Source organism: Dasypus novemcinctus, chromosome 16 (assembly GCF_030445035.2).
Source record: "Dasypus novemcinctus isolate mDasNov1 chromosome 16, mDasNov1.1.hap2, whole genome shotgun sequence".
NCBI classification, from domain to species: Eukaryota; Metazoa; Chordata; class Mammalia; order Cingulata; family Dasypodidae; genus Dasypus; species Dasypus novemcinctus.
In genome coordinates this window covers 1500954-1513755 of record NC_080688.1, presented here as the reverse complement: position 1 = coordinate 1513755, position 12802 = coordinate 1500954, and the positions used below count along the sequence as shown (strand labels likewise).

The following is a 12802-nucleotide window of genomic DNA, read 5'->3' as shown; positions in this document are numbered from 1 at the left end:
GGGGAAAGCGGATTGCGGGCCGTTTAGTGGGGCTGGAGCTGCTTGAGAGCGATGGCAGCATGGGGGGCCGCGGTTACAGAAGACTTGAGGCACCTGCGGGAAGAGTGAGCAAGAAGAGGTCGGGTAGGAGGAGGCCGAGAAGATGAAGTGGGGGGGGTGTCCTCGGCAGTGGCGAGTCGCTGATAGCTGAGAAGGAGAGAGACTATGTTAATTGGCTCGCCAGCATGGTGAGGGTTGCAGCGTCTGCACTGATGGTAGAGTGCAAGCAGTGAACGGACTTCAGGGTTGGATGGTTGTCTCTCGGGGTGGAGGGTGAGCTGGCTCAGTTGGTGCTGGATCACTCGCATTTGGCACCGTTCCCTGCGGGACATCTGCCTGCTGTTCCTGGGAGGACACGACATAGCTGACAAGGACAACATCACTGGAGCCTCTAGACTCTAGAGGGATGGGGTGCACCTGGAAATGCTCGAGCATATCGAAAATGGACTGGAACCACAGGTGCTGGACTCAGCACTGGCCCTCCTCATTCAGTGACAAACGCAGGTGCTTGGCCTTGCCCTGGAAGTTGAAAGTGAGGACATATTCGCCCTGCCTCGTCTCACTCTGATGTACCAGGAAAACGCCGTGGGAGCCAGTACCTCCTGCCAGCACCAACTGGGCAGCCTTGAGTCGAGAGAGCCTCCCATGGAACCAAGGATATCCTGAGAGGGGCTGGCCCCCCTCACCTCCCTCTGACTCTCCCTGGAATAGAAATGACCCTGTGGCCGTTTCTGGAGTGTCCAGGGGAGGGTAGGGAGCTGAGAGGGGATGAACTGTCCCTGCTGGAGGTCTCTCTTCAATGGGGATGTGAGGGGGTAATTTTGGGGGAAGCAGTTCCATTGAGTCAAAATGGGAGGCAGCAATGGAGGCAGAACTGGGGGAGATGGATGCGGAGGGACAGTCTGAGAGGTTTCTATATGGCCCCTGTGTCAGGCGGTTATTGCTCTCGTTGGGTTCTAGCAGCAGATCCTGGCTGGGCAGACTCTCTGAGTGATTCAGGCAGGGCAGCTCTAGGCTGTCTGTGTTTTCCCTTGCAAGGAATGAGGTCCCAGGGGCTAGAGGGAGGGTCATGGGACAGGGGTTGGTGGCAGAGCAAGGTCCTGGGCTCAGGCATTCCTGGATATCAGACACCCAGGCCTTCACATGTAGCGCATCGGCTGTCTCCAGGATATACTCTGAGGGGCCTTCCACCTTAACCATGAATGTGTTCTCCCGCTCAGGCATCTCCAGGGCTGTGGTCGTTCAGACGTCTGTTATAGTGGAGCAGGGAATGCTGAGTCGGGACCAAGAAGCCTTGGGTGGTACAAAGAACTCCAGGCGACTTCCTCCTCCTCCTTCTCTCCGAAGCAGTAAGCGGCACTTCTGCCACTGAGGTTGCCCTCCTCCCCCTGAGGTAGGCCCTGTTGCCCCTCCTCTCTGGCGCACTCCAGCTGGGTCAGGGGCTGCCTCTTCAGCCCCCATGAAACTCAGCAGCTCTTCCCTCTGCACCATCCCTGTTCCATCTTTCAAGGCCCCCCCTCTCCAACTCAGTCTCAGCCTCTCAAAACGGTGAGTCCATCTTTCCCCAGGGGACGTCTTGTCACCAACCAGTCCCCTACCAATTGTCCCAGCCCCACCAGAGGAGTTGGAGTTGCTGTTTCCTCCTAAGACTGGGGGGCCTGAGGAGGTCTCCAGGGGCCCAGCTGGAGAGGGTGGGTCAACGGTCCCCCGCCACTGCAGGATTCCACGGACTGAACTGCGGATGGAGTGACCCACTGAGCGGAGGGAGAAGCGTTTCTTTAGCTTTGGCTTCAAGGAGGTCATAGAAGAGGAAGAGACTGAGGAAGGGAGGGGGCTGGTCAGGTCCTCAGATGACCGAGAAGGGCCCAGCACAGCCAGGGGCCCACCCACCCTGCAGCTCTCAAGGGACAGGTCATGTGGTGGGATCTCCACTCCAGGACTCAGGGGAGCCAAGACGGGTGGTGAGAGGGAGCCAGAGGCCCGGGCCACCTCAGCTTCAAAGTGCTGCAGGAAGAGCTCAGCAAAACGGTGGGAGAAGGCAGCCTCAGACCCCGGCCCCGCATATTGGGGGTGGGAAGCCAGGTAGAGGCGGAGACGGCGGGCAAAGTCCAGGGCAGCAGCCCGGGCATGGGACTCACAGAACTCGCGCCTGGCAGGGGAGGAATACGGGCCCAAAAATAGGCTAGAGGGGGCCGTGCATGCAGCAGCTTGCCATGGATCGGATGGAGGGGGCTGCCAGGGGGAGGCGGAGCCGGGGGGTGCCGCTGGCGCGGAGGGCGTGAGAGGAGCCATTGCCCATGCAGTGTTACAAAATGGCAGGGTGGGAGCTTCCGGCCCACCCAGGCAGGAAGTTGTCGGGGGGAGGGAGGGGCAAAGGGACCTCCCCTTTATGAGCAAGGAAGAAGGCGGAAGTCCGCCATCTTGAGAGTGCCTCCCCTTTTCGAGCAAGGAAGAAGGCGGAAGTTCGCCATCTTCACCGGCGCTCGGCACTGCAAGATTACACTGTTTAGGGGGACAATTTTCGAGCGCGTTATTAAGGCGCTCGACAAGCGACTCAGAGTCGGAGTCAGAGCCAGCATCAGGATCCTGATCAGGATCCCAGTTAAAGTCGCCGTCCTGACAATCATGGCGGTGGCGGTGGCGCGGCTGGAAGGAGTCGATGGTAGGGGCACCTTGAAGGCAGGAGCGGATGGTAAAAAAGTGCCGGTAATAAGCCAGGAGGGAATCTTTTACCTTCCTGCTCCATGGCAGAAGTGACCCTATCTATAAGGCGAGTATAGGTATCCGGGTCCCAGAGGTGACACGTGGTAAGCCACGGATTAAAAGGGAGAAGAAGGTCCCAATATACTTGAAGCTGTTTCAAAGAGATCTTACACCGGTGAGTGTCTAGGAGACCGGCGAGGGCCCGAACTTGCGGGGCTTGCTTAGCAGATAGGATGTTACCCATTGCTAATGGCCTTTTGGAGCTGATAAGAAAAGGGGCCCTTACCTTGAGAGCGCGGCGATGGGAGCTGAGGTGTGCGGTGAGACGAGGGGTCGGAGCCGACGGGACTCCGACGGTGGTCGTGGGCCAAGAGAAGGCCCTGACGAGGGGAAGGCGGAACGACGAGCAGTGGAGCAAGGCAAAGGGGAGCAAGCACGGAGGGGAGGAGGCAGAGGTGAAGGCAGGGGTGGAGGTGCTCAGGCATGCACTCCTGAGAGTTTTATTGGCGCCTCTTAATCATAGCAGGTCAGTATGAGCCCCCGACATGGAAGGAGAAAGCCATCCAGCAATTCTCCCAGACCGCCGTGGATCGTATGAGGTCACCAAGGTTCAGGAGCAGCAATGCAGAGCAAAAAGATAGGGGTGAGAAGAGAGGAGGGCGTAGGGCTGTGGGAGGGTTACTTCAGACGTGCAAGTGCGCGCTCCCGAGAAATCCAAGGCTCCTCTTAATCATAGCGGGTCAGTATAAGCCCCCGACATGGAAGGAGAAAGCCATCCAGTGATTCTCCCAGACCGCCGTGGATCGTATGAGGTAGCCAAGGCTCAGGTAGCAGCAATGTTGCACGAGAGAAGCCCCACGGAGAGAAGAGAGGAGGGGGGAGGGGGCCGCCAGGTTATGGAGTGAGGTTGTGGTGGAGTTGCCTTGCCCCACGTTGGGCGCCAGCTGCGGCAGTTTGCTCGGTCAGTAGAGGTGAGGTCTGGCTGCGGACGAGGGGTTGGTCCAGCTCAGGATGAGGGGTCGGTCCTGCTTGGGACGAGGGGTCGGTTCCACTTGGGACGAGGGGTCGGTCCGGCAGCAGACAAGGGGTCGGTCAAACAGGGGTTGCGCGGATCAGCTGACGGGGTTGCCTGGCAAAGCCGGCGACGGGGTCGCCCAGAGAAGCAGGTGACGAACTGGGGACAAGGGAGGCCAGGCCCTTGTCGGGGGCTCTCAGGACTGGAGGGCGCATGGCAGAAAAACTACCATGGAGACAAGGTAAACACGCAAGTCCACTTTATTGAGGGAGAGGCAACAGTTTTATAGGGGCTGGGGAAGGCTGATTGATTGAAGCCACGCCCTGTTCTGATTGGTTGCCGGTGAAAGGTCAGTGGGTGGAACTGGATGGGGGAGGGGTGGTGGTTAGGGATTGGCTGTCGCTGTTGCTGGGGGAAGGGGCAGGGTTTAGGGATTGGTGGCTGCTGTTGCTGGGGTGGAGGGCAGACTTGAGTTTCCTGCCCACGCCTGGCTGTTGCTGCTGTTGGGGGGAGGGAAAAGGGCAGACTGGGTTTTTCTGCCCACGCCTGGCTGTTGCTGCTGTCGGGGGGAGGGAAAAGGGCAGACTGGATTTTTCCACCCACACCTGGCTGTTGCTGCTGTCGGGGGGAGGGAAAAGAGCAGACTGGATTTTTCCGCCCTGTGCCTGAGCAGGGAGAAAGAAGAAGAAGGGTGCCACCCCACAAGGCATCGTGTGGCACCATCCAGGAGGAGGGGCAGCCACGGAAGCATGGCTGCCAAGAAGGGGAGACCCGAGGGCACTCTGCGCCCATGCCGAGCTTCCTTCAGGGGTGGCGGTGGGCCCGACCAACCACCCTATTATGGTGGCAGCGGTTTGGAATAGGCCTACCGCGGCCGCCGCCCCTCGCCAGGCCAGCAAACCACACTTCAGCCCGAGGGGTGACCGCACTTCACCATTTTTATTTCTTCTTTGGACAATTATCTTTTCAAGTCTTGTTCCCATTTTTTAATTGGGTAGTTTGTCTTTTTATTTTTGTATTGTATGATCACCTTATATATCATGGGTAGTAAATCCTTATTGGATATGTGATTGCCAAATATTTTCTCCAACTGAGTTGGCTGCCTTTTCACCCTTTTGACAAAGACTTTTGAGGTGCAAAAGTGTTTAATTTTAAGGAGGCCCCATTTATCTCTTTTTTTCTTTTGTTGCTCAGACTTTTGTCAAAGACTTTTGAGGTGGAAAAGTGTTTAATTTTAAGGAGACCCCATTTATCTATTTTTTCTTTTGTTTCTCCTTTTGATGTAAGGTTTAAGAAACTACTTCCTACCACAAGACACTGAAGAAATTTTATGATTGTCTCTTTTATATTTAGGTCCTTGATCAATTTTGAATTAATTTTTGTACAGTATGTGAGACAGGGATACTCTTTCTTTCTTGTGGCTATAACTATCCATTTTCCCCAGCATCATTTATTAAATAGACTGTTCTGATCTCAGCTGTAGGCTGGCAAAAGGCTTGTCACTTTCTTCAGGGCTCATTTCTTTCTGGACTCAACTTCTCTGGTCTCTCCACAAGGTCATCTATAAACTATCAAGCTCATCTCTCTTCCCAGGGTTGTGTCTATGGAGTACTCTCTCTTCCTGCATATCTGCTTCTGTTTTCTCCTCCATGTGTATTTACTCCCTTGTCTTTGATTGAGCATCTGTTTACATAGCACACAGCTGTAGGCTAGCTGTAGGCAGGAACTCAAACTAAGTCACCCTAATGACATGATAAATTAAAAGTCCTAGTCTTAATATAATAACATGAAAGTGAAACCTCTGATTCTCATACAATCTAATACACCCAGAAGAATAGATCAATTTTACAAGCACAATCAGTATTCCTCTTTGGAATTCTTCAGTAATGTCAAACTGCCACACTTGTCTTGTTCCTTATCTCAGAAGGAAAGCTTTCAGTCTTTCAGCATTGAGCACATTGCTAGCTGTATGTTTTTAATATATGCACTTTACCATATAGAGAAAGCTTCCTTCCAAGCCAATTTTTCAGAGTACTTTTATTGAGTGCTGTATTTTGTCAAATGCTTTTTCTGCATCAATAGAGAGGATCATGTGATTTTTCTTCTTCAATATATCAATGTGGTTTATTACATTAATTGATTTTCTTGTGTTGACCCCTCCTTGCACACATGCAATGAAACACACTTGAACTTGGTGTATACTTCTTTTAATGTGCTTTTGTATTCCTTTGCAAGTATTTTTTTGAGGATTTTTGCATCTATATTCATTAGAGATATTGGTCTGTAAAATTTCTTTTATCATAACATTTTTCTCCATTTTTGGTGTTAGAGTATAGTTGGCTTCATAGAATGAATTATGTAGTAGTCTTTCCTGTTCAATATTTGGAAGAGCTTGAGCAAGATTCCTATTAGATCATATTTGAGTGATTTGTAGAATTCACCTGTGAAGTTGTCTGGTCCTGGGCTTCTCATCTTTGGAAGATTTTTGCTAACTGTTTATATCTCTTCACTTCTGATTGTTTTTTGAAGTATTCTAATTCTTCTAGGCTCAGTGTAGATGGTTTGGGTGTTTCTAGGAATTTTTCCATGTCATCTACATTTAGATTTTGTGTGTGTGTGTGTTTTGCATACAGTTGTTCATAATATCCTCTTACGATCTCTCTTTTTTCTGTGGAGTCATTGGTAATGTCCATTCTCTCATTTCTGATATATTTATTTTCATCTTCTTTCTTTATTTCTTGTTTAGCTGACTTAAGGTTTTGTTATTTTTGTTGATCTCAAAAAATTGTCTTTTGGTTTTGTTGATTGTCTCTTTTTTATCTCAATTTCATTTATTTCTCCTCTGATCCATACTATTTCTTTCCTTTGACTTGGTTTGGGATTAGTTTGCTGTTCTAGTTTTGTATATAAAGATGTGCAGGTAGATCTTCAACTTTAGCCCATTATTCTTTTTTAATTTAATGATTGAGGGTTATTAATTTCCTTCTCAGCATTGCCTTTGCTGTTTTAAAATGTTGTGTTCCCATTTTCTTAATATTGAGATATTTGCTGAATTCTCTTGCAATTTCTTTGACCCACTGATTATTTAAGAGTTTGTTTTATCATCTCCATATACTTATGAAAATTGTCCTTATTCTTTCATTTTTGATTTCCAGCTTCATTCAGTAATGATCAGAGAAAGTATTTTTGTATAACTTGAAACATTTTAATTTTATTGAACCATCTTGTGACCCAACATATGATCTGTCTCAGAGAAGTTCTCAGGAGCACTTGAAAAGAATGTATATCCTTCAGCTCTGGAGTGCAATGCACTAGAGTAGTCAGTTAGGCCTAGTTCATTTAGCATATTATTCAAGCTATTTCTTAATTAATCCTCTGTCCAGATGTTCTACCCAATACTGAGAGTAGTGTACTGAAGTCTCCAACTATTATTTTAGAGAAATCTCCTTCTTCCTTCAGCCTTGACCTTGCATGCCTCATGTATTTTGGGGACACTCCAGTTATGAACATAAATATTTAGTGTTCTTATTTCTTCATGATAAATTGCTTTTTAATTTAAAATCAATTTTGGCCCATATTAGTATCACAACTCCAGCTCTTTTTCTGTTGCTATTTACATGGAATATCTTTTTACAACCATTTACTTTTAACCTGGTTGTACCCTTATGTCTGAGGTGAATCTCTTGCAGCCAGTATCTAGATGGCCCATATTTTTAGCCATTCTATCAAACTATGTCTTTGACTGGGGAGTTCAAGCCATTAACATCCAATGTTACTACTGTAAAGGCATTACTTACTTGATCTATTTTGTCCTTTGGGTTTCTCATGTCATATTATATTATTGTCTGTCTTTTTACCCTTTAATTTACCTTTCCTAATAATCTTAATTTCTACCTCTTACCTAAGTCTCTCACCATTGTTATTTACTCTCAGGCTGCAGTACTCCCTTAAGTATGTCTTGTAATTCTGGTCTTTTGGTAGCATAATATATCACCTTTTGCTCTTTCTATGAAGACTTTGAAATTACCTATATATGTACATTTATTATTATTATTAAAGAAGCTTTAGATTACATGAGTGCTACATAAGAAATATAAGGGATTACCATATGCCCTACCTCCTCTCCACCTACATTTTCCCACATTAACATATTTCTTTAGTGTGGAACATGTGTTAAAATTGATGAACTCATATTGAAGCATTACTTCTAAATGTACATTATAGTCTACACTCTGCCTAGCACAATTTTATACGTTATGACAAAATGTATAATGGGCTTTATCCATCAATGCAATGCCATGCAGGACAATTACAATATTTTTAAATTGCCCCATGTTACACCTATTCATTGCTCTCTTTCTCCTCAGAAACTCTGGTGGTCACTGATTTATATCAATGATAAAATTTATTCCATTGTTAGAATAATAATAAGTGTATAACATAATAATATAATATAACATTTAGTCTACTTTACTTCATTTTTCATTCCCCTTCTTGAGGTTTTTGTGAAGGTGAAGAGAACACTCTTTCTTATTGAAGAGGGGGCTTAAAACCCAAGGGGCAGATAATGAGATTATCTTGCTTGCAGTTGCAGACACTCTTTTCCTTTGGATGGTCCTTGTCAATCACCATTTTCTTGCTAGTTGTTTTGGGTAGTCCAGTGAGGTGGAGAGTAGGTGTTGCAACTCAGTTGAGATTCAAGGTTCAACTGGCATATGGACAGACTGAAGATTTAAGTTTCTGGGATATATATTTAACAAGTATAATGTGAAATATAGCTTTGAATTAAAAAGGCAGAACAACTATACGTAAGGAAACTATAAATGAGTCTAATTCTGTTACTGGGGAGCATAAACGCCAAAGTAAGGACCACCGACAGAGTGAAAAATTCTGAGCTTCTCTGCCCACCTTATAGGGTCTGCAGAGCCCTCAGGATCCCCACTATTTGAGGCACTGCCTACTGTGGCAGTCAATGAGGTCCTGTGAGATGTGCATAAGTGTATCCTCTCTATTAACTCTTACTCACTTTTAAATCTCTTAGCCATAAAAACTAATTTGTGTTTGTCATTTCTCTCTTTTGGTGAGGGTCTTTTTTTCCAGAAACATTGTTAATTGGCCCTTGGTAATAATCCCTTGGTGCCTGAGAAGCTCATCTCTGGAAATCATGCCCTACACTGGGAGGAAGTTAGTGCATTTATATGCTGAGTTTGGCTTAGAGCGAGGCTACGTTTTAACAACAAGGAGCTTTTAGGCAACATATAATAATAGACTAAGTCTCAGTTACATGAGATTAGGTTCATATATATAATCATTGATATTAAGGGCCTGGCATAATGTTCCATCTTACTTCACTAGGCACTGACTATGTACTTAGGGAATTCTAGCTTTTTCTATTTGAGATGTAACAGGATTCCCCAGGATGGGAATTTAATATTCTTTCTTTCCCCTCCTCCTCCTCCCTCCTCTGATGTTTTTTGCTATCTGTGTTCATTCACTGTGTGATCTTCTGTATCTATCTCTCTTTTTGTCTTCTCCTCACATTTTTCTCCTCTAGGATTCACAAGGATTCCATCCTGGGGACTTCTGATATGGAGGTTGTTCCTTGTCACTTCCACCACCTCAGTTCTGGTATCTGTTGCACCTCACCTTGACTCTCCCATTCGTTTATCTTTTGTTGTGTCATCATCTTGCTCTATGACTCACTTGCATGGCCATTTGGTTCACTGCATGGGCACTGCCTAACTGCATGGGCAAGCATTTTTTTTTAAAACCAGGAGGACCCAGGGATCAAACCCAGGTCCTTCTATATTGTAAGTAGAAGTGCAAACACTTGAGCCACCTTTAATAGCCTTTTGATTATTGTGTGGTTCTTTACCTACAGAGACAATACCCTATAAACATTTGAACACATTCATATGATTTAGAGTCATGCCCTAGGTGCACCCCGTCCCACACATCCATCCATCACCTACACCCCACACCAGTGATCCTCCCCTGCCACAGTTTTTACCCTTCTGTGATACAAAACCTCTCAAAAATTAAGCAGAAAAATCCAAATAAAATTAATAGTAAAATAAAATAGTAAAAATAATTTTAAAAATAACAAATAAAATACAAAAATATAAAATATAAAAATTAAATAAAATAATTTTATATGTTGTATCTTTCAACTCTGTAAACCTGTTATCTTTTATGTATAGTGACAATTTCTTCTGTATGTTACCCAAAAGTCTTATTCTTTTCTTTTTATCTTCAAGGAATCTTTAGGTTACAGAAAAATCAAATAAACAATATAGGGGATTCCTGAATACCCAATGCCCTCCCCCTTTTCCACTTGCCCCTATTAATAACATTTTACATGTGGATGGTACATTTGCTATAATTGACATACTAATATTGAATCATTGTGACTCACCATGGTCAATGGTTTACATTATGGTTTACACTTTGCACCATAAAATTTTATAGGTTTTGATGAAATTTAAAATGGCCTGTATCTGTTATTGCAAGATCATGTAGAACAATTCTAATACCCTTAAAATGTCCTATGTTCCATCTAATCTATTCTTCATATCCCTCCTTTTTTGAACCTATGGTAGCTTCTAAGTTTCAATTTTTGATGAATAAGATTTATACTTACTTGAAATAATAAAGAGGGTTTGATATATTTGTCTGTTTTCTTTTATTAAGCACTGCCTGTGTTCTCATGAGATTTTTGTCCCTCTAATTGAGAACATAGAAAAACTCCCAAGGTTGGGAGCTTAATGCATTCCTGTTTATTGTGTGCTTCTCCACCCACAGAGATAACACAATATGATGAGATGCACACTTACATATTCCATAGAGGCAAGCTCCAGATGTTCCCTATATTGTGTATCCACCCACACCCAACTCCCTACACCAGTAACACTTTCCTGCAATATTTGCCCAAAGAACATTCCCACCCTGTAGTTTTAACCGTGGGCCTGCAAATCCCCAGAGTTCACCTGGTCCTTCCTCCAACCTTCCCAACAGTTCCAAGGATAGTCCAACTCAAACCCACACCCTACTCCCCTCACACACCAGTACCACCAAACCCACACACTTCCCTGCACCACTCTCATGTCCATTCACTGCCAAACCACACCCTTTCAACTTTTCATAGATTTTTACCATATGGGCATTGGTTCAACACCTTCTACTCCCTTTCTATCTCCCGTTAACCTATCTTCTATGTTCTAGCTCTATGAGTCTCCTCAATTTGCTTAAGTCTTATCAGTGTGGTCATGTAATATTTTTCCTTCTGTGACTGGCTTACTTCACTGAACATAAGATCTTCAAGACTCATCCATGTTATCCTGTTTGTTAACTTTCTGAGAAACTGCCTACCTGTCTTCCACAGTGGCTGCACCAGTCTATACTTCCACCAGCAGGAAATGAGTGTTTTCTTTCCTACATATTCTCTCCAACATTTTTTGTCCTCTGTTTTTCTAATAGCCACCACTATAATAAGTGTAAGATATCTCATTGTTATTTTGATTTGCTTTATAGCTAGTGATGTTGAGCATATTTTCATGTGCTTTTAGCAATTTGCACTTCTTCTTTAGAAAAGTGTTTATTCAAATCTCTTGCTGAGGTTTTAAAGGGGTTGTTTTTCTTTTTCTTTTCAAGATGCAGGACTTTTATATATATCCTGGATATTAGGCCCTTATCAGAAAGAGGGTTACCAAATATTTTTTCCCATTGAATGGGCTGCCTTTTCACATTCTTGACAAACTTCTTTGAAAAGCAAATGTTTTTAATTTTGCAGTGGTTCAATTTATCTACTTTATCCTTTGTTTCATGCTTTGGGTGTAAGGTTTATGAAACCATTTCCTGCTACAAGTTGCAGATGCTTCCCTACATTATCTTCTACATTGGCATCATAGAATGAGTCAGGAAATGTTTCCTCCAGTCCTATTTTTGGGAGAGCTTAAGCTGTATTGGGTTTACTTCTTTACAAAAATGCTTGGTAGAGTTCATCTGTGAAACCATCTGGTCCTGGGCTCTTCTTAGTTGGGAGGTTCTTGATGATTGATTAAATTTCATTGTTTCTGATTGGTATGTTAAATTCATCAATTTATTTTTGTCAATATAGGTTTGCTTGTCTGTTTCTAGAAATTTATCTCCTTAATCTCAGCTATCCATCCTGTTGCCATAAATTTCTCAAGGTAATCTCTGATACTCTTTATTTCTGTGTGATCAGTGATGATCACCCCTATGATAGTTAAGCTAATGTGTCAACGTGGCCTGGTAATTGTGCTGAGTTGTTTGTCAAGCAAGCACTGGGATCATTGTAATACAAGGACATTTATGAATTTTAGCCACCAGTGAGTTTACTGCATAGATGACTGATTACATCTAAGATCAACTAGGGAGATTGCCATCAGCAATGAGTGACATTTTACCTAATCAGTTGAATGCCATAAAAAGGGAAGTGATTTCAGCCTCCAGAGAGAATTTCCCAGCTTGTTTTTGGACAGCCAGCATTTCACAGAAACTCATCAAGGACCGTCATTGGACTTTCATCCAAGTCCTGGTGTGCAACCTGCCTGCAGAATCTGGACTTGCGAATTCCCACAGTCATGTAAGAGAATTTTACAAAATTTCATACTATTTACAGATATCTCCTGTTGATTCTGTTTCCCTAGAGAACACTGATTAATACAACCCATTCCTCATTTCTTATTTTGTGTATTTGCATCTTCTCTTTTGTTTCCTTTGTTAGTCTGTTAGTCAGCCAAAGAGGTGCTGATGCAAAATACCAAAAATTGATAGGGAGGGGGCAAGATGGTGGCTGAGTGAACTTGCCTGATAGTATCTCCTACAGGGAAGCGGCTGGGCGGCATTGGAGCATCTTCGGGACCAGGCTGTTTCGGAATTTTTGCAGGTCAGGAGGTGTCTGGACAATGATTTGGTGGGAAGGTAACAGAGAAAATACTTCTATAAAATAAACACAGGTCCCGGCTGCGAGCAGAAAGTTCCCTCCTTGGGTGGGCAGAGCCATGGCATCGGGCGCTGCCACAG

The 12802-nt window shown here is 44.7% G+C and overlaps 1 pseudogene; it reads right to left on the bottom strand.

Annotated features, from left to right (window-relative positions):
• Positions 1-279: 279 nt before the first annotated feature.
• LOC101447433 (SH2B adapter protein 1 pseudogene) lies at positions 280-2331 on the bottom strand (annotated as a pseudogene).
• Between the last annotated feature and the right edge of the window lie 10471 nt (positions 2332-12802).